The sequence below is a fragment of the Bos taurus genome, chromosome 9 (assembly GCF_002263795.3).
Source record: "Bos taurus isolate L1 Dominette 01449 registration number 42190680 breed Hereford chromosome 9, ARS-UCD2.0, whole genome shotgun sequence".
Taxonomy (NCBI): Eukaryota; Metazoa; Chordata; class Mammalia; order Artiodactyla; family Bovidae; genus Bos; species Bos taurus.
In genome coordinates, this window is record NC_037336.1 from 37,463,178 (window position 1) to 37,490,437 (window position 27,260).

General features: G+C 36.5%; 1 long non-coding RNA gene across 2 annotated transcripts; it reads left to right on the forward strand.

Moving 5' to 3' along the window:
* Positions 1-3,859: 3,859 nt before the first annotated feature.
* Positions 3,860-25,577, forward strand: LOC132346222 (uncharacterized). 2 transcript variants are annotated; one of them, XR_009496012.1, is made up of 4 exons: positions 3,860-4,293; positions 4,668-4,690; positions 24,492-24,603; positions 25,276-25,577. It is a non-coding gene; the product is annotated as an uncharacterized lncRNA (long non-coding RNA). The 2 variants fall into 2 exon arrangements; XR_009496011.1 differs by having other exon boundaries at positions 3,860-4,690.
* The last annotated feature ends 1,683 nt before the right edge of the window (positions 25,578-27,260 follow it).

Genomic DNA, 27,260 nt, shown 5'->3' on the forward strand with positions numbered 1-27,260 from the left:
GACCTTGAATCATTTGGGAATGTTTTACAGTGTTCTTTAGAAATTCCTTTCACCTTCAGTTTCCATGAATTTATTATCTTCTGACTTTCCTGTAGACTCCTTGGTCATTTCTTCATCATCTCTTTTATTTAGTGTCTCTATTAAACCTTAATTTGATCTACACCAAGGTATACTTGCCCTGGAGAAGGGAATGACTACCCTCTGCAGTATTCTTGCCTGGAGAATTTCGTGGACAGAGAGCCTGGAGGGCTACAGTCCATGGGGTCACTAAGAGTTGGACAGGACTTAGCGACTAACACTTTTACTTTCAAGATGTACTTGATGAGTTTAATTATACAAGAAGAACTGCTGATGAAATTCTACTAAGCTACTCTGTGCTTGGACAGGAATTATTGAGAGAAAAAATTTCACTGGAAATGAAAAAGACTGCTGATGACTGACTGAAATGAAATTGTATCTCACAAAATTATTTTGCAATTAAAAAAGCTTCACACCACCTAAAGAAAAAAGAACTATGGTAGAGGGCAAAAATATATTTTGAATGAAGACAGAGACTTCTGTATAGAAAAAGAAAAATTGAGTAGGAAATTTTGTTTGTAGTGATAAGGAATAAATTTTTCTAGTCAGGGAAGTTGTGTTTGTTTATTTTTACCAAAAGTAAATTCTAATATGTTATCCCAGACAAGATTCTTCCTTTCAAATATATGCAGTCTAAGTACAATATACTAAAGATTTTGTAACAAACATTGAAAATATTTTAAAAAGAAAACTATGGACATGCCTCTTATTATTGTAAGTCAAAACTGTGGCAGAAGCCAACACAACATTGTAAAGTAATTATTCTCCAATTAAGAAAAGAAGTACAGTGAAGACTAACAATCAGATGTGAACATAGGATGATGAGATCTAAGTATTTCTGCCTCTGAAAGAGGTTTCTTAAGGTGACTTATCCCTAGTGCCCATTTGGGAATGTTAAGCCAATCATTTGCCCCTTACATAAATCCCTTTCATTGCTCCCATAATAATTAGGCTGCTGCTGCTGCTGCTAAACCACTTCAGTCATGTCCAACTCTGTGACCCCATAGACGGCAGCCCTCCAGGCTCCTCTGTCCATGGGATTCTCCAGGCAAGAATACTGGAGTGGGCTGCCATTTCCTCCTCTAATACTTAGGCTAGCACTGATATAATTTGAAACATTGGTTTCAGGGAGTCTTATTTTTCACACTAGCTATGAGAAGTTTTTGAGACACCTGAACCATACTCTTTTGATTTCTCTAAGACCCAGGCCTGAATCATGAAAGCAAGAGAATAATGATTCCATGCATAGCAGATAAAAGACACTATAACCCCTTTGCCACAATGTTCCCTAAGGGTTGATATAAATACATTAATCATTATGCCAGGAACAAAATTTATATTGTAGCTTGCACAAGTGCATCATGACAAGCAAGGTATTAGTATGTTTCAAGATATCATATTTAATTAAGTCTTTTTAAGGTCTTCTTTCCTTCTTTGGGAGAATTTAAAACATTTAAAATAATGCAATCTGACTTCCTAAAGTTTACTACAATTTGGTTAAATTAAACAAAAAGTATTATAACTGTTTTGTAGATTCCTATTATTTTTCTAAAATATAAACCAGAAAGATGAATTGAAATCACTTCCTCAATGAAAACCTCTAATAGATTCCAATAACTAATGCCTTTTATTACAACAAAGTTTAATAATACAATGGTATTATTGTATTTTTTGCAATATTATATTAAAATTTAAGGTCATTAATATAATTATATTCCTAAGTTACAAATTTATATATTTTATTATACATATGTATATATAATTATCAATTTCTCAGATACACAATTAACAAGTACAATGACAAAACTTGAGAGAGTACTGTATAGTTTGTCCAGTGAAATGGTTGAAAGATCTATGTAAATTTCATTAAAAGTTTATGACATTCAAAATGTGCACAATCTTTATACATCTATTTATATACCGAATTATGTTTCAAAAGTGCCTTGTGGTTAATGTTACTTCTTATAGATACACTAAGAATAATTTTTAAAAGATTAATTAAATAAATGCTCAAAAGCAGATATAATGCACACGCATAATTACTATCTCCCTGTCACACGTGTGACAGCATTTACGAATTAAGAGGCACAACTTACACCTGATCACATTTGTTCATTTATTCTCTGGCATCAAAGAACAATCACATATAAACCCTTTTGAGCTCCTCCTTAGGGAAATGCACACTGGTGTGTACACATGTGAAGATGGACAGCTGGAGGGTGGGAGAGAGGTGGTCCACTGGTCTGCGAGTGATAGCCGCTTGACCGCTCCTCTAGCAGTCAAGGCAAGGTGGGTCAGGAGAGGTAGAATATTACTGTACCTGGAGTTGTTATGTCTGAAAAGGTGAGTCAGCCCAGGGATGGTGAATTTGATATGGCCCATGTGTCAATAGCAGGTCTACAGTATTCAGTGTACTCAAAGTAGAGACAAGTCCAGTACCTGCCAGTGGAGTCATTAGTGAACCTGGGCCTTTAGTAGAGCATGAATGGCTAATGTATACAGGTCACTAGTGAGTCCAGTAAAGTCAGCTTTCTCCAGCCAGTCAGGATGTCAGCCAGACACTGGTCTCCAGAAGATCTAGGTCTACCTTCTTTCTATACTTGGCCCCTTTGTGTTGCTCCCAAACCATAGCCTAGGTCTCCATTGATTCTGGTCCCAGCAAAAGTCTGTACCACTCCCTTTGCCTACCTACTCCCATCTTATTCCTCCTACACAGCTCTGCATGAAATTTTGTCCATAACCATGAGCTGTAACTGCTAAATTCTGGGTTTCGTGTTCTTTCTGGAGACCAAAGAGAGGAGGTCCAGATGGCTAATATACTTGTCTTTGTGGCCTTCTGGAGTTAAGTCCCAGGATGCTACCATTGGGTAGAGAATTTTGAAGTAAGTCACAGAAGATCTTTAAGGCTCAGTTAATTGGTCTTTAAAATGAAGAAATTAGTAATATCTATTGCACAGGTATTACATATGAGACCATAAACAATGCCTAGCTCCATGCCTGGTACTGAATTAAGCAATGAAGAAGTGGTAGTTGTCTTCTCTTTTATGTCTCAACATAAAGCATTGTTTTCCCAATATTCATCTGAGTATGGTTTTTACATAGTCACTAGATGAAAGATGATGCTGTGAAAGTGCTGCACTCAATATGCCAGCAAATATGGAAAACTCAGCAGTGGCCACAGGATTGGAAAAGGTCAGTTTTCATTCCAGTCCCAAAGAAAGGCAATGCCAAAGAATGTTCAAACTACCGCACAATTGCACTCATCTCACATGCTGGTAGGCTGTATATTGTCACCCTGCTTATTTAACTTCTATGCAGAGTACATCATTAGAAACGCTGGGGTGGAAGAAGCACAAGCTGGAATCAAGATTGCTGGGAGAAAGATCAATAACCTCAGATATGCAGATGACACCACCGTTATGGCAGAAAGTGAAGAACTAAAAAGCCTCTTGATGAAAGTGAAAGAGGAGAGTGAAAAAGTTGGCTTAAAGCTCAACATTCAGAAAACTAAGATCATGGTATCCGGTCCCATCACTTTATGGGAAATAGATGGGGAAACAGTGGAAACAGTGTCAGACTTTATTTTGAGGGGCTCCAAAATCACTGCAGAAGGTGATTGCAGCCATGAAATTAAAAGACACTTACTCCTTGAAAGGAAAGTTATGACCAACCTAGATAGCATATTGAAAAGCAGAGACACTACTTGGCCAACAAAGGTCCGTCTAGTCAAGGCCATGGTTTTTCCAGTAGTCACCTATGGATGTGAGAGTTGGACAGTGAAGAAAGCTTAGAGCCGAAGAAATGATGCTTTTGAACTGTGGTGATGGAGAAGACTCTTGAGGGTCCCTTGGACTGCAAAGAGATCCAACCAGTCCATCCTAAAGGAGATCAGTCCTGGGTGTTCATTGGAAGGACTGATGCTAAAGCTGAAACTCCAGTACTTTGGCCACCTCATGGGAAGAGTTGACTCATTGGAAAAGACTCTGATGCTGGGAGGGATTGGGGACAGGAGGAGAAGGGGACAAAAGAGGATGAGATGGCTGGATGGCATCACCAACTCGATGGACATGAGTTGAGTAAACTCTCAGAGTTGGTGATGGACAGGGAGGCCTGGAGTGCTGTGATTCATGAGGTCACAAAGAGTGGGACATGACTGAGTGACTGAACTGAACTGAACTGAGCTGAGGTTCTTGTCCATTCATCCATCAGCTGAGAGTATGAACCTTGGGAAACCATGAAAATCATTTCCTTGGAAACCTATCTTTCTACCCCTATCTCTCCCCAGTATCTATTACCACACTGCCCTCTACCCTCCTTCCACTTTCAACCCTTGACTTTCCTCCCACTGCTCTTCCACATCACTCTTTTCTTCTTTTCACCTCTTTAAACTCCTCTTAGACTGAACTCAAAAATCTGCTCTGGAAGATAATCACTGACTCTTAGAAAGAATTGAAGCCTCTTATTTGTACTGTCAGAATTTGTGGTATTTTGTACACTTCTCTAAGTATTATGCATATGAACATTGTTTAATTAACATGTGAATCAAGGAGATATCCCTCTAATGACTGCTTTTTATGTCTTATTCTCAGGGCATCTTCCTTTGAAATTAAGGGTAAGTCAACATTAATATCATAGAGTTTTAAGTAACAAACGTTAAACATATACACTGAAGATTGAATATCTATATTGTCCTCTCACTTTGAATCAATAGGAAGTATTTTCTGGATCAATGCCATTTTCTTTATTGTAAGATAACTACTTTACATCTAGTCTTGCAAATTCTTTAGCTTAACTAGATTTTCCCTTTGTCTGAGTTTCAACAGTATGACCTTCAAGTCTTGGGTCAATGATGACAATGTTTATAATGACAATAAATAATAGTTAATGATTTTTTTGCTACTTAATGGTACAATTAGATTAATGAAAACATTCCTCAATTCCAGGTTGGTTTTTTTCAAAGCCTCCTAGTACCTAAATAGTTGCTTAAGCCCTTAAATACCACTTATAAATCCTATGAGCACCTGTATTAGACTTGGCTAAAAGTTGAATATCTACAAGATAAATATTAGGCAATATAGTAGCCTCTTTTAGCACTGCTTAAGACCAATTGGAAAAGACCTCGATGCTGGGAAAGATTAAAGACAAGAGGAGAAGGGGACAACAGAGGACGAGATGGTTGGATAGAATCACTGACTCAATGGACATGAGTCTGAGCAAACTCTAGGTGATGATGAAGGACAGGGAAGCCAGGCATGTTGCAATTCATGGGATCATAAAGAGTCAGATACAACTGAGCTACTGAACAGCAACAAGACCAATTGAACAAAATAATTACTCTTGAGGGTGATACTCCTACCATATTTTTATAATTTTTTGTTATGTTTTCCCCATCAGTACTAATCTGAAAGTATTGTTAATGACTTGTCTTCATCAAATATCCCCAAAGCATTCAACATTTCACACACTCACACACACACACAACCTCTTTCAAAGTTATATATCATAGGTTTTTGTAACAAATAATTATATGATTATAATAGCAAGGGAAACTGGGATGATCATTTTGGGGAACAACTAAAACTGACTCTTGGAAATCACAATGTATGGGAGAAAAGGTGTGGGAGAAAAGGTGTAGGTAAATGAAAGATGAGCTTGCAGGTGGGATATAAGCATTAACTATCCTGTGGGCATCACTCAGCTATGTTTTGAAAAGGGAATAGAAAGTTTTATGTAAGATTGCTAATGTGTTGAGTTTCCCTGGTGGTTCAGATGATAAAGAATCCACCTGCAATGTGGGAACCCTGGGTTCGATCCCTGGGTTGGGAAGATCCCCTGGAGGAGGGCATGGCAACCCACTCCAGTATTCTTTCCTGCCTGGAGAATCCCCATGGACAGAGGAGCCTGGTGGGCTATAGCCCATCAGGTCACAAAGAGTTGGACACAACTGAGTGACTAAACACAGCACAACAGCATGCATCAATTAATTATACTTAAACTGGATGAAAACATCTGTGGTAAGGATGAAAAAATCTGGAGTAAACTTATTTGTATAATTCCTATAAAGAGACATGAATAATTTAGGAACATTGAATTTAGATGTGCCACAAGAATATTAATCCTGGTTGTTATGTTAGATGAACAAGTTTACCTCAGAGGAGAATGGCAACTATCTCATGGGATCTGACTTAAGACCAGGAGAAATGGTGGAGAGGAGCAGACACTGGAGGAGGAGTCTGGGTTCCAGGCCCCATGTCATCAACACAGGCTATGTGATGAGCCTCTAATTCCTACTGGCAAAATAGGGGTCCCATCTGCCTTCCTAACACATGATTAAATGAGATGATAAATGTGGAACCTTACAAAAGCTGAAAGCTACAATTAAAATATGATTATTATAATTTATGTGTTATATTTAATCAATAAGAAAACCAGCTTTTAAAACAGAAAAGGACATTAAATTGTTTTCAAGTGTGTCCACTGAAAATTTTCTATGAGACCCCAATATCCATAGTGTGTGAGTTAGTCAGTCAGTCATGTCTGACTCTTTGTGACCCTATGGGCTATAGGCCACCAGGCTCCTCTGTCCATGGGATTCTCCATAGCTGTTGTTGTTCAGTTTCTCAGTTATGTCTGACTCTTTGGCACCCCATGGACTGCAGCAGGCCAGGCTCCCCTGTTCTTCACCATCTTCCAGAGCTTGTTCAAACACAGGTCCATTGAGTTGGTGAGGCCATCCAACCATCCTATCCTCTGTCATCCCCTTCTCCTGCCTTCTATCTTTCCCAGCCTTTTTAAAATAGTATGCTGTTCGCATTAGGTGGCCAAAGTATTGGAGCTTCAGCTTCAACATCAGTCCTTCCAATGAATATTCAGGGTTGATTTCCTTTAGGATTGACAGGTTTCATCTCCTTGCAGTCCAAGGGACTCTCAGGAGTCTTCTCCAATACCACAGTTCAAAAGCATCAATTATTCAGCCCTCAGCCTTCTTTATGGTCCAGCTCTCACATCCATACATGACAACTGGAAAAACCATAACTTTTACTAGATGAATATTCGTCAGCAAAATGATGTCTTGCTTTTTAATATGCTGTCTGGGTTTGTCATAGCTTTTCTCCCAAGGAACAAGCCTCTTTTAATTTCATGGCTGCAGTCATAACCTGCAGTGAGTTTTGGAACCCAAGAAAATATGTCACTTCTTCCATTGTTTCCCCATCTATTTCCCATGAAGTGATGGGTCTGGATGCCATGATCTTAGTTTTTTGAATGCTGAGTTTTAAGCCAGCTTTTTCACCCTCCTCTTTCACTTTCATCAAAAGGCTCTTTAGTTCATCTTCTCTTTCAGCATTAGATTGGCATCATCTGAATATCTGAGGTTATTGATATTTCTCCTGGAAATCTTGATTCCAGTTTGTGCTTCATCTAGCCCAGCATTTCACACGATGTACTCTGCATATAAGTTCAATAAGCAGGGTGACAATATAAAGCCTTGACGTACTCCTCTCCCAATTTGGAACCAGTCTGTTGTTCCATGTCTGGTTCTAACTGTTGCTTCTTGACCTGCATACAGATGTCTCAGGAGGCAGGTAAGGTGGCCTGGTATTCCCACTTCTAAGAATTTTCCACAGTTTGTTGAGATCCACACAGTCAAAGGCTTTAGTGTAGTCAATGAAGCAGAAGTAGGTATTTTCTGGAATTCTTTTTATTTTTTCTGATTCAACAGATGTTGGCAATTTGATTCTGGTTCCTCTGCCTTTTCTCAATCCAGCTGGAACATCTGGGACTTCTCAGTTCATGTACTATTGATGCTTAGCTTGGAGAGTTTTGAGCATTACTTTGCTGGCATGTGAAATGAGTGGAATTGTAGATAATACCAAAAAGAGAACATCCAGCTGATCTATGGCAGGAAAGTCCAGGATCCTCTTTGTTGAACCTTTCTCTTATCTTTTCAGACAGCCCTTAAGGCATCTCAACTGTCTCCTAATAACCACAAAATACTGTTTAACACCAAAGATCCAGGTCAGCACTCACACTTTGCAGATAAGGAGTCTGAAGGTGAGAAAGGCCAAGCAACAAATCTATGGAGTCTTGGGAACATAGATAGGCTGTGGTTTCACTTTTAGCAGTTTCTTTTTCTTGTGTGACAATTTGCTCATGCATTGCCTTCTAAGAAAGAGCTCTACTTAACACATTACTGTTTTTATGGGTTCACTGAAGGGTTACTGCCAGTGTAGGAACAGATCATGAGAACAGTGTGCACAGCCAGAATACAGCACAAGTACGTCAGCACTAAACCCAAGGTAGCTACCTGGGAGAGATGATTCATTCATTACTCAACACATTTGCCATGTCCCAATACTAAACATACTTAGCTCAATTTTTTTATAAACCAAATTTGTTTACATCAAATGTCAAGGTAATGAAATTCCTTTTTGTATTGAAGTATAGTTGGTTTACATGTTGTGTGAATTTCCACTATATAGCAAAATGACTCAGTTAAACATATACTATATACATATTGTATCATATATTCTTTTTTATATTCTTTTCCATTATGGTCTATCCCAAAATATTGGAACTAGTTCGCTGTGCTATACTGTAGGACCCTGTTGTCCATCTATTCTGTGTGTAATCGTTTGCACCTACTAACCCTGAGATGGTGAAATTTCTAATAATTTGTTCTGGGAATTTTTTAGGTAGTAGAGACAAAGCATATAATTTCTATTTTTACAGATAATGTTGTGCAACTCTAGATACTAAGACAGTCTTAATCATGCTCACTCATACACACACACACACATACACAGACACACACACACATACACACAGACATAAACAGCCAAAGCAAAAAGAAGACAAACAAAAATGATTAAGGTAAACAGTTTTCTCAAAAATACTATATACCATACCCTAGTACATAAGTCTTAGACATTTAACAAGTAGAAAGGGTTATTCCAAACTGTCCCAAACTAGAAAGAAAAAGTTACAACATACTCAACACAAGATACTCATGTGTTTTATTTCTCATAGATTTCCTTGTGAAAACTGTCGCTTGTGATTTCCTTGTGAAAACTTTCACTTCTGTCCTAATACATTTAATCAAAAAATTTAAATATTTATAATAATAAGACCCAAATTAAGAATAAGTGTTTTAAAATTCTCTGTTCAGTGGCTTAACTTTGCTAAAAAAAAAATGCAGTTATTTTTGAATGTGGGAAAAGTTTTGAATAAAACAAGAGGAGCCCTCAGGGGATGAAACTTAAATATGCCTGGCAATAATACTTTAGGAAAAAGGGGAACATTTGTGACCCAGCAGGAGAAGCTAGAATTAAATTTATGTTGTAAAAATATAAACAAAGGATAGATCAAAATGTTGTTAACTAGAATGTAACTGTACAAAAAGAAATTAGCAAAAGAACTTTAAAGAATAAACAATATGGCAAAGGGAATAATCTTGATTACATATTATAAAAATAAGCAAACCTAAATAAAAGAAAAGGATAGTTAAGAAACAAATGAGAATAGATGGTACGGAAGTCAGTTAAAATTTTGCCAATGATTTAGGATGAGTTTGATAATATGTGGGAGTCAGCAGTTGTATCTTTGCCAAAGTTATATCTTTGCCAAAGTTATATCTTTGGCAAACATTAACGAAGAATTGTTTGTTCATTGTAATTAGAGTATTTTACACATGAAAATCTTTATTTTGAATATTTTCTTTTGTTGATAATTGAATTAATGATAACTCCCACCCCCCAGCTCCCCAATACTTGACTTAATTAAAGTTCTTGGGTTCAGAATCTGTTTCCAGCTTCTCAGGCAACCTCACCAAATAGATGGAATTAGGTAAAATATCTTTCACACTTTCAAGTAATTTTATTCTGAGATTTGTCAAGTCAGCTAAATCTTTCTCTTCTCTATTTCTCTTTGCTTTCTCCAGCATTGCTTTATTCTCTTTATTCTCTACTCTCTGCTGGAATATGAGCCCCATCCTGTTTTTCTTTCTCTGTTTCTCTTAATCAAGAGAGAGAGAAGCAGGCCTGCCTTGGTCACTTGATCATGTAACACATTTGAGTATAATTAAATGACTTCTTTTGTGCAGTTATACTGTCCCAGATGTCAGTTCTGATTTAGACATATCTAAGACTCATCTTGAGCTAATAATGAATTAATTTCTCATCCTAATGAACTAAGTAATTATATACTAACTTGGGACCAGTTAGAATGTATTTTATCAAACTTTTCTTTGAAAAAAATTTGTTTTTTTTTTCTAAAAAGTGTTTTGTGAGTTTAGGATAGATTAGGAGAAATTTCTTCATTAGGAAATATTATCACTTTCAATCAATATTTTTATTAAAACCCTACCTTTCAATTATAGCAACTGTGCATGATAGATACAAAGAATCAGATACCTTATCAACAGAGACAATACATATTCTCACAAGTCTATGGCAAAATAAACAATGGTACATTTTATAAAGTGGACCCAATAAAAAGGCTGTTAAAGAAACCTGGCCCCCTGTGTATGACTTTTTCTCACACTGTGTATCCTCATTTGGTGAAGACCTGCGTCTCCTGTATTGTTGAAAGATTCTCTTCACAATGACAATTTGACTGGACTGGCAGTTTTCCAGCTTCTTTCTCCCAGGGGGATTGGGTAGGGGAGATAGTGGGAGGGAGAATTAAACATTTTACTCTACTTCATTTTTAACCAATGACCTCTGTTCTCTGGAAACAGGGAAATGCATAACCCAGAGCTGCTAATTGGCCTTATTCCTTTGTGTTATTCATGGGAAGAAATGTTCTGCTTTTTCATAATAAAACAAAAGCTCATACTTTAAATGCCTTCTAACCATCATAGTTCCAGTATGTGAAGGATCCTATGATTAACTGAATATAAAGTAGATGTGATTTGGAATTTCATTCATCACATCAAATGACTTTTTGTTTTATTTTACAATTAGAACACCACATGCTGCTAAGTCGCTTCAGTCGTGTCCGACTCTGTGCAACCCCATCCCTGGGATTCTCCAGGCAAGAATACTGGAGTGCAGAACACCACATAGAGCAAAGATTTTAGCAGTGGAAATACTCTGCGATTAATTACCCTTTATAGAGAAGGCGATGGCACCCCACTCCAGTACTCTTGCCTAGAAAATCCCATGGACGGAGGAGCCTGGTAGGCTGCAGTCCATGGGGTCGTGAAGAATCGGACACGACTTAGCGACTTCACTTTCACTTTTCACTTTCGTGCATTGGAGAAGGAAATGGCAACCCACTCCAGTGTTCTTGCCTGGAGAATCCCAGGGATGGGGGAGCCTGGTGAGCTGCCGTCTCTGGGGTCGCACAGAGTCGGACACGACTGAAGCGACTTAGCAGCAGCAGCAGCAGCATAGCCAGAACTAGAATGCGATTGGTGAGGATTTATCTTAGGGATAAAATGTAGAGAGGTCCTGGAAAATTAAATAATCAAGATAAGTAATGTATAGTGCAAGATGTATAAAAATAAAAACTAATGTAGAAAATGCATAATGAATAAAATTATGTCTAAAAATTATGTCACATTTAAAGACAAATTAGTGTTAATTACTTTTCCTTTTGCCTCAAACTATGGCTCAGCACAGTACAGGCACGGTCTCTGAAACTTCAATGTCAATGGCCAATATTGAATTGGTTATTTAGTCAAGATTCATTTGTTCAGCTAAAGACATACTAAGTGACTAAACCTGAAATTTGTTTATTGAAAACGTTTATCAGTTTGGTCCCAACTTGATTTTGCCTTAAACTGATAAAATTAACAAATCATTTTAATGACCTGTAGACTTTATCATACTTACTCTTTTGTGTCTTTCTCAATTTTGCTGTTCCCTTTTTAACTTTTTCCCTCTTGTGGTTTTATTTCTTATGAAAATGATGTCTGACCTTTTGGGGGACTACTTTCATTATGTTGTTGTAACAGATTTTTGAGAGCTTCACGGGTAGAACTTTGCTGGACTTATTTCCTCTCCAGACCTTTTAAAATTCACTAATAAAGAGAAGGGAAGTGATAGATCAAAATTTAAAAGCCTTGATTATAAGCATAAACTTGAATTTCCTCTAGAGAAGATTTATCATTTCTGAAACTTAGTGTTTTTATCACAACTGACAGTGTGTAACTTTTTTTTCCAAATGAATGATTCTAGTTTAGTAGTGAGACAAAAATACTCCCTGCAGAGTGTAATTGCTGGTGTAGCATTTATAATGTTAAACACCTCAGTTACGTCCATTCCTCTTAAAATTCTGCAAAAGTGAAACTGTTAGCCACTCAATTGTGTTCAGTTCTTTGTGACACCATGGACTGTAGCCTGCCAGGTTCCCCTGTGCCTGAAATTCTCCAGACAAGAATATTGGAATGGATAGCAATTCCCTTCTCCAGGAGATCTTCCTGACCCAGGGATCAAACCAGGATCTCCTGCATTGCAGGCACATTCTCTACCATCTGAGCAACGAGAGAAACCCCTTTTAAAATTCTGAATGAGCCCAAATCATCCAGCTCTGAGACTAACTTTAAATATCATAGTACTTCAGATAGAAACTTCTGAGTATACTCTTCACTCCTCCTTCCCGTCTTTTGTAATATTGTTGTAATACAGTTTACTTCTACATATACTATAAATTCAAAATAATTACTACTATTTTTGCTTTAGATATACAATTTTAAAATAATAAAAATGTCTCCTATATCTGCATTTTAACCACTTTCAGAGAGCTTCATTTTTCGTATATACTAGATATCTGTCTGGTGTCACATTGCTTCTACCTGTAGAATTTATTCTAAAATTTCTTGTAGAGTAGTTCTGCTGATAATAATTCTATGGTCTTGTTTGTCTGCAAAAGGCTTTAATTACCCTTTATTTTGACATTTTCTCTGGTTATAGAATTCTGGGTTCTTTCAGTACTTTAAAATTGTCACTGTAGATTTCTGGCTTGTGTAGTTCCTGACAAGAGAACTGCTGTAATTCCTATCTTTGTGCTTCTGTAAGCAGTGTAACACTGCAGATAGAGACCCACTTGTCTCCCAAGAAGACTCCTTTAGTATCATTAAGCTCGGCACTTAGCATGCTTGGATAGATTTGAATCCTTTCAAAGATACATAAAGAGAAAAATGATGCGTTAAATGTGGGACTTGTGCAAATCTTTGTTGGAAAAAAAAGCACATAATGCATGCAAAAGATAGATGAGGAGACAAGATATTCTGATTACATACACCAATACAGAGAAAAAATTTGGATAAAAACTTCTTTGAACTTTGAAGGAAATTAAAGAAAACATAGACTGGGTGGGGGAAGGGAGGGAGGAACATGAAGACAATATTGCTCTTAAATGCTATAGGTGTTTTGAATCCTGGAAACAGAATGTAAGTATCACAGCCCCAGTATCTCAAGTGGTTTCCAAATGCCAGTTGAAATTAGGAAATTTTGAAGGCATTTACTGATACTCCCTTTATATAATTTCTTTCAACATGCTGGGTCTCTCTTTTGAAGTAGAATTATATGATTATAAATATAACCTATAAACTAGAAATTATATAATCTATAAATTAGAAATATAATTACCATTCATATAAATTTCACTATATCTGGGAGCAATTCCTTTATGTCTGTGTTTGGCAGTATTCCCTAATTAGGCCACCACATTTTTCATTTCTCTTTCATCATTTCGATGGGTTGGGAAGAAGAACGTGTAAACCCCCCTTTGCTATCATCTTACCTAGAAATTTGTATAACTGGTTATAAACAAAACAAAAGATACCACCACCAGCAAATAGAACGTTTATATCTTTTGTAAAGTTTAAAATCTGTAATCATTGAAGTAGTCAACATTAGCTAATTTTAAAATTAAAGCCCAAACTACAAAACAGATGTTTCTGTTTATTAATTAAAAAACAATAAACATTAAAAATTTGAATAAATAAAAACATCTGTCTTATAGTTAGGACTTTAATTTTAAAATTTGGATATATATTAATATAGCATCTTAGTGATAAAAAGTAGAAATTATAGGTTAGTGAAAACAAAATATAGTCATGAATATTCACCATTCAGGGTTAACAATTGATCTATTAAACTGCCTTTAAACTTTTGGAAAATCTGTTTGTCACCCTTGCGTCCCCAAATTAACAAAATATTATGAATATTTTCCTAGATAAATTGTTTCCTAAGGACATCTATACATTGTATCACATTCACTATTGTTGTTAGACATTTTCCAGTTATTTGCTGTGCTGTGTTGTGCTGTGCTTACTCAGTTCTATCCAACTCTTTGTGACCCCATGGACTGCAAAATGCCTGGCCTCTCTGTCCCTCACCATCTCCTGAAGTTTGCCCAAGTTCATGTCCATTGCCTCAGTGATGCCATCCAGCCATCCCATCCTCTGATGCCCTCTTATCCTGCCGTCAATCTTTCCCAGCATCAGGGACTTTTCCAGTGAGTCAGTTGTTTGCATCAGATGACCAAAATACTGTAGCTTCAGCATTAGTCCTTCCGATGAGTATTCAGGATTGATTTACCTTGAGACTGACTGATTTGATCTCCTTGCCGTCCAAGGGATTTTCAGGAGTCTTCTCCAGCATCACAGTTCAAAGAAATCAATTCGTTGGCACTCTGCCTTTTTTACAGTCCACCTCTCACAGCCATACATGAGCCCTGGGATGACCATAGCCTTGATTATATAGACCTTTGTCAGCAGAGTAATGTCTCTGCTTTTCAACACAGTCTAGGTTTGTCATAGCTTTCCTGCCAATAAGCAATCATCTTCTGATTTCATGGCTGCAGTCACCATCCACAGTGATTTTAAAGCCCAAGAAGAGGAAATCTATCACTACTTCCACCTTTCCCCCTTTTACTTGCCATGAAGTAATGGGGCCAGATGACATGATCTTAGTTTTTTAATATTTAGTGTTAAGCCAGCTCTTTCATTCTCCTCTTTCACCCTCATGAAGAGTCTCTTTAGTTCCTCTTCACTTTCTGCCATTAGAGTGGTATCATCTGTGTGTCTGAGGTTGTTGATATTTCTCCCACCTATCTTGATTCCGGCTTGGAACTCATCCAGCCTGGTATTTCTCATGATGTTCTCAATGTATAGGTTAAACCAATAGTGTGACAACAGACAGCCCTGTCACTCCTTTCTCAATCTTGGAACAATTCTAACTGTTGCTTCTTGACCTCCATGCAGGTTTCTCAGGAGACAGGGAAGATGGTCTGGTACTACCTCTCTTTAAAAGCTTTCCACAGTTTATTATGATCCACACAGTCAAAGGCTTTAGCATAGTCAATGAAACAGAGGTGGATGTTTTTCTGGAATTCCCTTGCTTTTCCATGATCCAGTGAATGTTGGTAATTTGATCTCTGGTTCCTTTTCCTTTTCTAAACCAGCTTGGACATCTGGAAGTTCTTGCTTCGTATAATGCTGAAGCCTAGCATGCAAGATTTTAAACATGACCTTACTAGCATGGGAGACAAGTGCAATTGTCTGATGGTTAACACACTCTTTAGTACTACCCTTCTTGGCAATTGGGATGAGGAGTCCTGTGGCCACTGTTGGGTCTCCCAGATTTGCTGACGTACTGTATACAACACCTTGATGGCATCATCCTTTAGGGTTTTGAATAGCTCTACTGGAATTCCATCCCATGCACTAGCATTATTAACAGCAGAGCTTCCTAAGGTCCACTTGACTTCGCACTCTAGAATGTCTGTCTCAGAGTGACTGATCACCCATCATAGTAATCCAGTTTATTAACATCTTTTTTGTACAGTTATTCCATGTATCCTTTCCATCTCTTTTTTATCTCTTCAGCATTTACTAGGTCTATATCATTTCTGACCTTTACTGGGCCTGTCTTTGGCCAAAATGTTACACTGATATTTTCAATTTTCCTTACGAGATCTCTAGTCTTTCCCCTTCTGTTGTTATATTCTAGTTTTATACACTGTTCATTGAAGAAGGCCTTCTTGTCTCTCCATCCTATTCTTTGGAACTCTGCATTTAATTGGATGTACCTTTCTCTTTCTCCCTTGCTTTTCACTTCTCTTATTTCTTCAGCTATTTGCAGTCACCTCAGACAACCACTTTGCCTTCTTGCTTTCCTATTTCTTTGGATGGTTTTGTTCACTGCCTTCTGTGCGATATTGTACCGACCTCCGTCCACAGTTCTTCAGGCACACTGTTTACTAGATCTAATCCCTTGAATCTACTTGTTACCTTCACTGCATATTCATAGGGGATTTGATTCAAGTTGTACCTTGTTGGCAAGTAGTTATCCCCACTTTCTTTCATTTAAGCCTGAATTTTGCTATGAGAAGCTAGCTAGTGATCTGAGCCAGAGTCAACTCCAGGTCCTGTATTTGCTGGCTATATACAACTTTTCCATCTTCAGCTACACACAATGTAATCAATTTGGTTTCTTATTGACTATTTTGGTGACTTGCATGTGTAAAATAGTCTCTTGTGTTGTTGGAAAAGGGTATTTGCTACGACCAGGGCATTCTCTTAGCAGAAGAATTCAGTTAGCCTTTGCCCTGCTTCATTTTGTTCTCCAAGGCCAAACTTGCCTATTACTCCATGTGTCTCTTGACTTCATACTTTTACATTACAATCCCCAGTGATGAATAGAACATCAATTTTTGGTGTTAGTTCTAGGAGATCTTCCAGGTCTTCATAGAACTGATCAACTTCAGCTTCTTCAGCATCAGTGGTAGGAACATAGACTTGAATTACTGTAATGTTGGATGGCTTGCCTTGGAAACTAACAGAGATCATTCTGTCATTTTTGAGGTTGCACCCAAGTACTGCTTTTTGGACTCTTTTGTTGATATGAGAGCTACTCCATTTCTTCTATGGGATTATTGCCCACAGTAGTAGATATAATAGCCATCTGAATTGAATTTGCCCATTCCTGTCCATTTTAGTTCACTGATTCCTAAGAATGTTCATCATTATAATCAACTTATTTGTTGAAGAGTATTACATCTTCAGGAGCTCATATTAAATAAATAAAACAGAAGTTTCAGGCCAATATATATACTCCTGTTTTAGGAGCCACATCTCCAGATGGCACTTTATAAAAAGAATACTAATCAACACAGAGTAATATATGAAACCAATTGACTTCTATAGTCTCATTAATACTAGAAATAATAAAATATTCTGTATCTATAATATGTGAACAAAAATGGAATCCCATTCAGATCAGATCAGTGGCTCAGTCGTGTCTGACTCTTTGCGACCCCATGAATCGCAGCACGCCAGGCCTCCCTGTCCAGCACCAACTCCCGGAGTTCACTCAGACTCACGTCCATCGAGTCAGTGATGCCATCCAGCCATCTCATCCTCTGTCGTCCCCTTCTCCTCCTGCCCCCAATCCCTCCCAGCATCTGAGTCTTTTCCAATGAGTCAACTCTTCACATGAGGTGGCCAAAGTACTGAAGTTTCAGCTTTAGCATCATTCCTTCCAAAGAAATCCCAGGGCTGATCTCCTTCAGAATGGACTGGTTGGATCTCCTTGCAGTCCAAGGGACTCTCAAGAGTCTTCTCCAACACCACAGTTCAAAAGCATCAATTCTTCGGCACTCAGGCTTCTTCACAGTCCAACTCTCACATCCATACATGACCACAGGAAAAACCATAGCCTTGACTAGATGAACCTTTGTTGGCAAAGTAATGTCTCTGCTTTTGAATATGCTGTCTAGGTTGGGATCCCATTTATTATTTCTATTTGTATTCCTCCTCATCCATATTGCAATGTTGTTATATAGGTTAAATTATTAAATTTAATATAAATTAAATATAAATATTTGGTAGACAGCCTGATACAGACTTGAAGATCAGTAAATCTGTGTGTGTTTATGTGTGTATTGGTATATTTGGTGTATATGTATAAATATATGGGGAAACAGTGGAAACAGTGTCAGACTTTATTTTTGGGGGCTCCAAAATCACTGCAGATGGTGATTACAGCCATGAAATTAAAAGACGCTTACTCCTTGGAAGGAAAGTTATGACCAACCTAGATAGCATATTCAAAAGCAGAGACATTACTTTGCCAACAAAGGTCCATCTAGTCAAGGCTATGTTTTTTCCAGTGGTCATGTATGGATGCGAGAGTTGGACTGTGAAGAAAGCTGAGCACTGAAGAATTGATGCTTTTGAACTGTGGTGTTGGAGAAGACTCTTGAGAGTCCCTTGGACTGCAAGGAGATCCAACCAGTCCATTCTAAAGGAGATCAGTCCTGGGTGTTCTTTGGAAGGAATGATGCTAAAGCTGAAACTCCAGTACTTTGGCCACCTCATGTGAAGAGTTGACTCATTGGAAAAGACTCTGATGCTGGGAGGGATTGGGGGCAGGAGGAGAAGGGGACAACAGAGGATGAGATGGCTGGATGGCATCACTGACTCGATGGACATGAGTTTGAGTGAATTCTGGGAGTTGGTGATGGACAGGGAGGCCTGGTGTGCTGCGATTCATGGGGTCGCAAAGAGTAGGACACAACTGAGCAACTGAACTGAACTGATATATAATATATTTGTATTTGTAAGAGAATATATATATTAGTAATGTGTTAAGCTGTACTCTTCTTTTAGTTGAAGTCATAAAATGGATATAATATGTATATTAGTAATGTGTTAAGCTGTACTCTTCTTTTAGTTGAAGTCATAAAATGGATATAATATGTATATCCAAAAGATAAAATACATATATATATATATATTGAAGTGTATTTGCTTTACAATGTTGTGTTAGTTTTAGCTATAGTGTACAGCACAGTGATATATATAGAGATATGGTTATGTAAATATATCTATAAATATATTCTTTTTCAGATTATTTTTCCTTATAAAATATTACAAAATACTGAATATAGTTCTCTGTGCTATACAGTAAGTCCTTGTTAGTTATCTATCTTATATATAGTAGTGTATATATGTTAATCCCAACCTCCTAATTTATTCCTCACTCTCTTTCCCCTTTGGTAACCATATGTTTGCTTTCTATGTTGGTAAGTCTGTGTTTTGTAAATAAGTTTATTTGTATCTTTTTTAAGATTCAACATATAAGTGATATCATATAATATTTGTCTTTCTCTGTCTGACTTGTTTCACTTGGTATGATAATCTCTGGGTTTGTTCCTGTTGCTACAAATGGCATTTTCTAGCTCTCTGGTGATATTCTGGTGATGTTCCATGACTTGTATTCTTGTAACTCCATGTACTCATGGTTTTTTAAATTTTTTAATTGGAGTACAGTGAAAACGCTGGCTTAAAAATCAACATTAAAAAAACTAAGACCATGGCATCTGGCCCCATCAGTTCATGGCAAATAGATGGGGAAACAGTGGAAATGGTGACAGACTTTATTTTCTTGGGCTCCAAAATCAGTGGATGGTGGCTGCCATCAGGAAATTAAAACACAGTTACTCCTTGTAAGAAAAGTAATGACAAACCTAGACAGCTTATTAAAAAGCAGAGATGTTGTTTTGCCAACAAAAGTCCATATAGTCAAAGCTATGGTTTTTCCAGTAGTTATGTATGGATGTGAGACCTGAACAATAAAAAAGGCTGAGCGCCGAAAAATTGATGCCTTCGAACTGTGTTGCTGGATAAGACTCTTGAGTCCCTTGGACTGCAAGGAGATCAAACCAGTCAATCCTAAAGGAAATCAACTGAATATTCATTGGAAAGACTGATACTGAAGCTTCAGGTTCAATACTTTGGCCACCTGATGCGAAGAGCCAACTCATTAGAAAAGACCCTGATGCTGGGAAAGATTGAAGGCAGGAGGAGACAAGGACAAGATGGTTGGATGACATCACAGACTCAGTGGACATGAGTGTGGGCAACTCCAGGAGAGAGTGAAGGACAGGGAAGCCTGGTGCATTGCAGTCCATAGGGTTGCAAAGAATCAGACACGACTGAGCGACTGAACAACAGAGTTGATTTACACCTTTGTGTCAGTTTCAGGTATACAGCAAAGTGATTCAGTTATACACATACATATATTCACTCTTTTTTTAGATTATTTCCCATATAGGACATTACAGATTATTGAGTAGAATTCCTGTACTATACTGCAGGTTTGTATTAGTTATCTATTTTATATACAGTAGTAGATAGATGTCAATTCCAGTCTCTCAATTTATCCCTCCTCCCATCCCCTGATAACTATGTTTGTTTGCAACATCTGTGACTTTATTTTTGTTTTGTAAATATATTCATTGGTACCTTTTTTATTGTTTTTTTGTATTCCACATAAGTGCTATCATGTGATATTTGTCTTTCTGTGTCTGACTTCACGCCGTATGACAATCTCTAGGTCCATCCATATTGCTTCAAATGGCATTATTTTGTTCCTATGCTGAGTAATATTCCATTATATATATCTTCCATATATTCTTTGTCCATTCCTCTGGTTGATGGACATTTAGGTTGTTTCCATGTCCTGGCTGATGTAAATAGTGTTGCAATGAACACTGGGCTTTTCAGATTATGATTTTCTCTGGGTATATGCCCAGGAGTGGGATTGCTGTGTCATATTGCATGTATCTTTTCAAATTAGAATTTAAATATTTCCCAGATATATGCCCAATAGTGGAATTGATGGATCTTATCATAATTATATTTTTTGTGTTTAAGGAACTTCAATATGTTTTCCATTGTGGCTGCATCTATTTACATTCCCACCAACAGTGTAGGAAGATTTTCTTTTCTCCACACCCTCTTCAGCATTTATTATTTGTAGACTTCTTGGTGATGACCATTCTGAACAGTGTGAAGTGATATTCATTGTAGTTTTGATTTGCATTTCTATAATAATTATTGATGTTGAGCACAAAAGATGAAACATATTAATGATGCTTTTTTGTCAGGGAGGTTTTAGTATACACACAGGGTCACTATGAATTGCCATGGAGATTGTACATAATCCAGTTCCTGGAGCACCATTCACACAACTGTAATGAAGTGGTAACATTTGTATTTATGCCATGCACAGTCAGCAGGGCCAAGATTAAGGTGATGTGAGTGATGTAATTAAATATTAACTATTACTTAATATTGAATAGATTTTTTAAATTTTTTTCTGTGATAAAAGTCATATAATATAAAACCTACTATTGTAACCATATTTAACTCTACAGTTCAGTGGTTCTTTGTACATTCACATTGTTGTGCAACTCTCAACACTATATATCTCCTAAGATTGTTACCTTTCTACACTGAAACTCTGTCCCCATGAAAGACTAGTTATTATTTCAGTGTAATAGTTGTTAAATGTCAGCTATACACATCTTTTTCCTTCTGCCTCAGACTCTGCTACAGTGCATGACACAGTTTCTGGTCCTGTCTTTACTTATACTTTTTATATTTTGCTCATGATTAATTTTTGATTCTTGAAAATATTTTTAAACTATTGCACTAAAATAGTACTTACCTTGATTACTAAGTTTTTTGATTACCCCTTAAATTTTGCACCCAAGTCAAGTATCACACACTCGCCTCATCCTAGTCCCATACCTGACAACTAGTTGAACTTTACTCAGTGGTTCTATGCACACAACTCTCATCTGCCAAAAGTATCGATAATCCCAAACTTGCTCCTCCTCCAGTCATTGCCATCTCAATAAATAGGGTGTGTGCTTAGTCGCTCAGTCATGTCCGACTCTTTGTGACCCTGTGGACTGTAGCCTGACAGGCAAAAATACTGGAGTGGGTTGCCATGCTCCTCCAGAGGATCTCCCCAATCCAGGGATCGGACCCTGGTCTCCTGCATTGCAGGAAGATTCTTTACCATCCGAGCCACCAGAGAAGCTCTCAATAAATGGTACCACTATATGTCAACTGCTTCAGGCCAGAAACCTCACAGGTATCTTTAACTGATCTTTTTTCCTCTGCACTTTGCATGTATATAATCTACAGGTACTATGGATATGTGTAATCCACATATAAACTAATACAGCTGGTTGTCTCCAAAATGTATTCTACGTCCACTTTTTATTACTTTTACAAACTACTTTAATTCAAGCCTGAACTACCTGGTCTTGTTTTCTCTCTTAACCCTCATCCTGTAAGTCAAGATGAACCAAAGGGTTTTTATAAAATATAACTCAGATCATGTCATTCTTTTCATGATCCAGGGAGACATAATTTGTGGCTTACTATACAATTAGGGTTCATTTTTACAAATTACCTCTTAGAATCTAGATTTTAAACAAACACAAAAGTATTTATATTCCCAAAATCAGAGCTCTCCACTGGCTTCCCATTCCAATAAAACACAATTTAAATTCCTTTCAAGTCCCTAGGTTATCACAGAACTTGGACTTTAACCCATATTTTCCCTGTTATTGCCAATCAGTTACAGCCACCCTCACTTCAGTATAGCCACATTGGCCTACTCTATTACACTATTCTGTGTTATTCTCCATCAGATGACTTTTTGGTATTTAATTATAAGTTATATCTTTATGTGTTCATTGAGTTCCACAATTAAAAAAAATGTAAGACTGTCTTATTTAAACTATGTAAATGACAAGGATTACTAGAATGTAATCTTCATAAGATAGTAATTTGTCTTCAACCCTGAATATTCATTGGAAGGACTGATGCTGAAGCTGAAGCTCCAATACTTTGGCCACCTGATGTGAAGAGCCGACTCTCTGGAAAAGACCCTGATGCTGGCAAAAATTGAGGACAAGAGAAGGGGGTGACAGAGGATGAGATGGTTGGATGACATCACTGACTCAATGGACATGAGTTTGAGCAAATTCAGGGAGATAATGAAGGACAGGGGAGCCTGGCATGCTGTGTTCATGAGTTCACTGACTCAGACGCAACATAGCGACTGAACAACTACTGTGTTCCTGGTACCTAAAACCTTGCTCATTACATAGTAGGAGTTCAGTAAGCATTTGCTAAATATGTGAATAAATGTTTATGACAATGACAGCTAGCTCAATAGAAATTAAGCAGAAGACTGGAATTAGCCCACCATTTCCCCCAAGCTGATAGATAAGAATAAAGCCTTCAAACTCTAGTACAGGGACAACTAACATGGGTTGGAATAGGCTTTAACATTGTTTATTTTTTTATCAGTTATATCTAATCATGATTTGGAGCTTCTATTAAAGTGGATAAATGCCACAACTTTTTTCTGCTGGCGCATTATACAACAGGTTTTTCAATTCAATGAGCAATGGAGAAAAATGGATACTTCTAAATTTTCACTGCTATTAGCATTTCAATAAATTAATACTGTAAATAAATTAATACAATAATATGTTACTGTCTCAGAAAAGACAGTACTATAATGATTATAAATTGTTAAGAAGATTTTATAAATTTTAGATGCAACTTTTTATGGTTAGCTTGCAAATTCATCTACTGTGTCTATAAATCTTATTTCACAAATGAGAGTTAGAAATATGAAATACACATTCTAATATGTGTTCTTAGAGTAGTTCACTTATAGCTTATCAATTCAGAGTGTGTGAATATAATAATGGGAAAAAATAAGGATTGCAGAAAAAATTCTTACAGCTATACCATTATAACATTAAGATCAAGAAAGTGATCAGGTACTTGAACTTAAATCATTGAAAAAATTGGAATATAGCTTTATTTAAATCATGAAAAATATGAGGGGTGAAATATAAGCACTTGAAATAATTAACACTGGGTGGGTGTTATGATGTTTGTGTGTATGAGAGAGAGAGTGAGAGAGTAAAATCCAGATCTAGATGCTAAGAGGCAATTTGTTAAAAATGAACCTTTGTATAGTACAGCACATCAACAGCAAACAGACATATTACAATGTTGAAAAACCATATACAGCAACATGCTGTCAAACATTCCAATATTACATCACATACATTTACATTAAATTATAGCAGAAGCAGATCACCACATTTAATCCCATTTCATAGATATGGATATACAGGATGATTCTTAAAGTATTTTTATAGACAGTGATTCTTAAAATTTTATTATACTACTGAAGAAGCTCTGAGCCTAGAAGCTAGTTTTATTGAGTAATAAGGAAGTGCTCCATCTTCTGGACCATGCGCAAATACAAGAATTAATGCAATGTAATTATAATTTTTATTAAATATGTAGTATCATCTCAATATGCAATGGACATGAACTTGGGAAAACTGATGAGGGACAGGGAGGCCTGGCATGCTGCAGTCACAAACAGTCAGCTGCAACTGGGCAACTGAACAACGACAATTAACTCAAGACATATATACTGATAAGATAGAAGATAATAGAGCCAACTATTTAGATCCTGTGCCTAGTTGTAGCCACTGGGCTTGAGATAAGAGATTGATTTAAAATGTAATTAAACTTTTGATTAAATAGTTAATCTCTCATTCCCATATAGATTTTGTCCCTACATGATATATTGAGCTGAGATTCTTCCTGTCACATGAGTTAATTTCACCCCGGCATCATCTTTGAGTTCTTATTCCTCCGCTGCTCACCAAAGCCTTCTGGTAATATCTCTGAAATACCTCTCTAATCTCATGTCTTCCCACAGACACTGGTACTAACACAGTTGAGGACCTTCTTTTTACATGAGCTGACCCAGACACAATAATGACATTTTAAATGTATTTGATTGCTCTTATTCCTTGAAAATACACATTTACACAAAATATGATGCACGCATTTAAAAAATTATCTTTTTTTTTTTTTCCAAAAAACCAGCTTTTAGTTTTACTGATCTTTTTTTTTTTTTTTTTTGTCTTTTTCATTTATTTCTACTCTGATGTTTATGATTTCTCTCCTTTTCCTAACTTTGGGTTTTGTTTGTTCTTCTTTCTCTAGTTTCTTTACATGTGAATATACATTGTTTATTTGAGATTTTTTTTTGGTTTCCTTAGATAAGAAAACATTAGTACAAGCTTAGATAAGGCTGTACTGCTATAAACACCCCTCTAAGAACTGCTTTTGCTGCATCTCATAGGTTCTGGGTCATTGTGTTTTCATTTTCATTTGTCTCTAGGTATTTTTTGATTTCCTCTTTGATTTCTTCAGTGACCCATTCATTGGTTGTTTCATGCCATATTGTTTTGTTCTTTTATTCTGCTTTGGGTTTTTAAAAATAGATGTTTTCTTATGCTTTGTTTCAAAAATGCATCTATTTTTTCTTAATCTTTCTTCAGTTCAGTTCAGTTGAGTCGCTCAGTCGTGTCCGACTCTTCGCAACCCATGAATCGCAGCACGCCAGGCCTCCCTGTCCATCACCAACTCCCGGACTTCACTGAGACTCACGTCCATCGCATCAGTGATGCCATCCAGCCATCTCATCCTCTGTAGTCCCCTTCTCCTCCTGCCCCCAATCCCTCCCAGCATCAGAGTCTTTTCCAATGAGCCAACTCTTCACATGAGGTGGCCAAAGTACTGGAGTTTCAGCTTTAGCATAATTCCTTCCAAAGAAATCCCAGGGCAGTTATATTAATGTATCTAATAAATCAAGGATCTGAAGTTTCTAAAGCTCAAATTAATTATCCCTTGCAGCTGTCATAAAGTCATGGTATTTCCTTATTTGGCTTTTTATTTTTCATTGTGAGTTTATATTTGATTGAACTTAATCTATGGGTATCCTGAGAAACCAAATGGAGGATATTTTTTTCCCAAAAAGAGATTATGTTTATGTTTGTTGGAAGCCAAGAATTATTACTTAACAAAGATCCCACTAATATACTCTGAGAGTCTTTTAGTGCCAAGGTTAGATGAGTCTCCTAGACATTAAAATAACAATATTTTAGATATAGGGAGTTAAATAGAACACATTTTAAAAATTAAGTTCACATGTTTATTTGTATTTTAACATGGCTACTAGAAAAGTTAAATTATGTTTGTAGCTCATAAAATATTTCTATTAGCAAGCATGCTAGCTCTAACTACAATTTTCAATTTCTCTATATATTTAGTCATGGTTTTAAAACTTGAGCCTTAAGTATAAATTGATGATGATTTCATAAACTTTTGAAGTATAACTTCCAAAGAACCTTCAATATTAGATGGGTAGACTTTACGATAATTGTTTTAGAATTTGCTTTGGATAAGAAATGATTTTACTTTTTGTTTTTATTTACAAATATAGTGCATACTCTTTGTTAAAATTTTAAACAATTAAGATTTGGCAGAAAACAAAATTCTGTAAAGCAATTATCCTTCAATTAAAAAATAAATTTAAAAAAGATATGCATAAATTAAAAAGGCAAAAGATAAACAGCTCAATTCTAACCATTCAGAAACACTCCTTACCCATACTGCAGCATTACATATTTTAGAACTTTTTCAATTATGTACATATGTTTGTGCATGATTTTTTAATTAAATTCTTATTCCAAAGATGAACAAAATAACTCATCACTGCACCAGCAGTAATATTTCTGAACCAAAGTGATAACTGTAGATAAAAAGTAACTGTGAAATCATTATGGAATTGATGCCAATTACATGTTAGATGCTCAATAAATATCTTAAGAGGTTTCCTTAAATTTTATGAATTTTTTGTAATGGTATAGCTTGCTTTCTACATGTGAATTTTTTTTCAAAAAGAACTGTAGTTACTAAGGGAAAACCCTGGGTATTCTATATACATTGAATCAAAATATCCATTTTGAAGAAAAGTTTAAATATAGAATTCAGTCCTTTCAAAGAAATCCTACTCAGTGAAGATGAAGCCAATTCCTTAAGAAATATATAATATATATATATATATATATATACACACACACATATATATATATGTATATATTTTTTTTTTTTGAAGAGGGAGTTTAAAAATATACATCTTTGACAAGGAGTTGTAGCTTTGGCTACTAGTACTATTTATAAAGGCAGTGCTGATACTGAACAGCCAAAATACTCTTCCACACTCCATAGACTTTATATTCTTAGAAAGTTGTCCTAACTAATGTAACTGCAAAAATCTAATGATAAACTTGTTTGTTAATCTATAGAGAAAATATTGTGATTCTCTCCATTGTCCTCAGCATTTTTCCATAATAACATAAAATTATCCAACACTGTGCCATTTTTATAGGTTCACACCTACAGATAGTGTGAGGTGTTTTTTTTTTTTTTAATTGGTTTTGATACTTACAATTGCTATAAATTGGGGATAGCATTCAAGGTA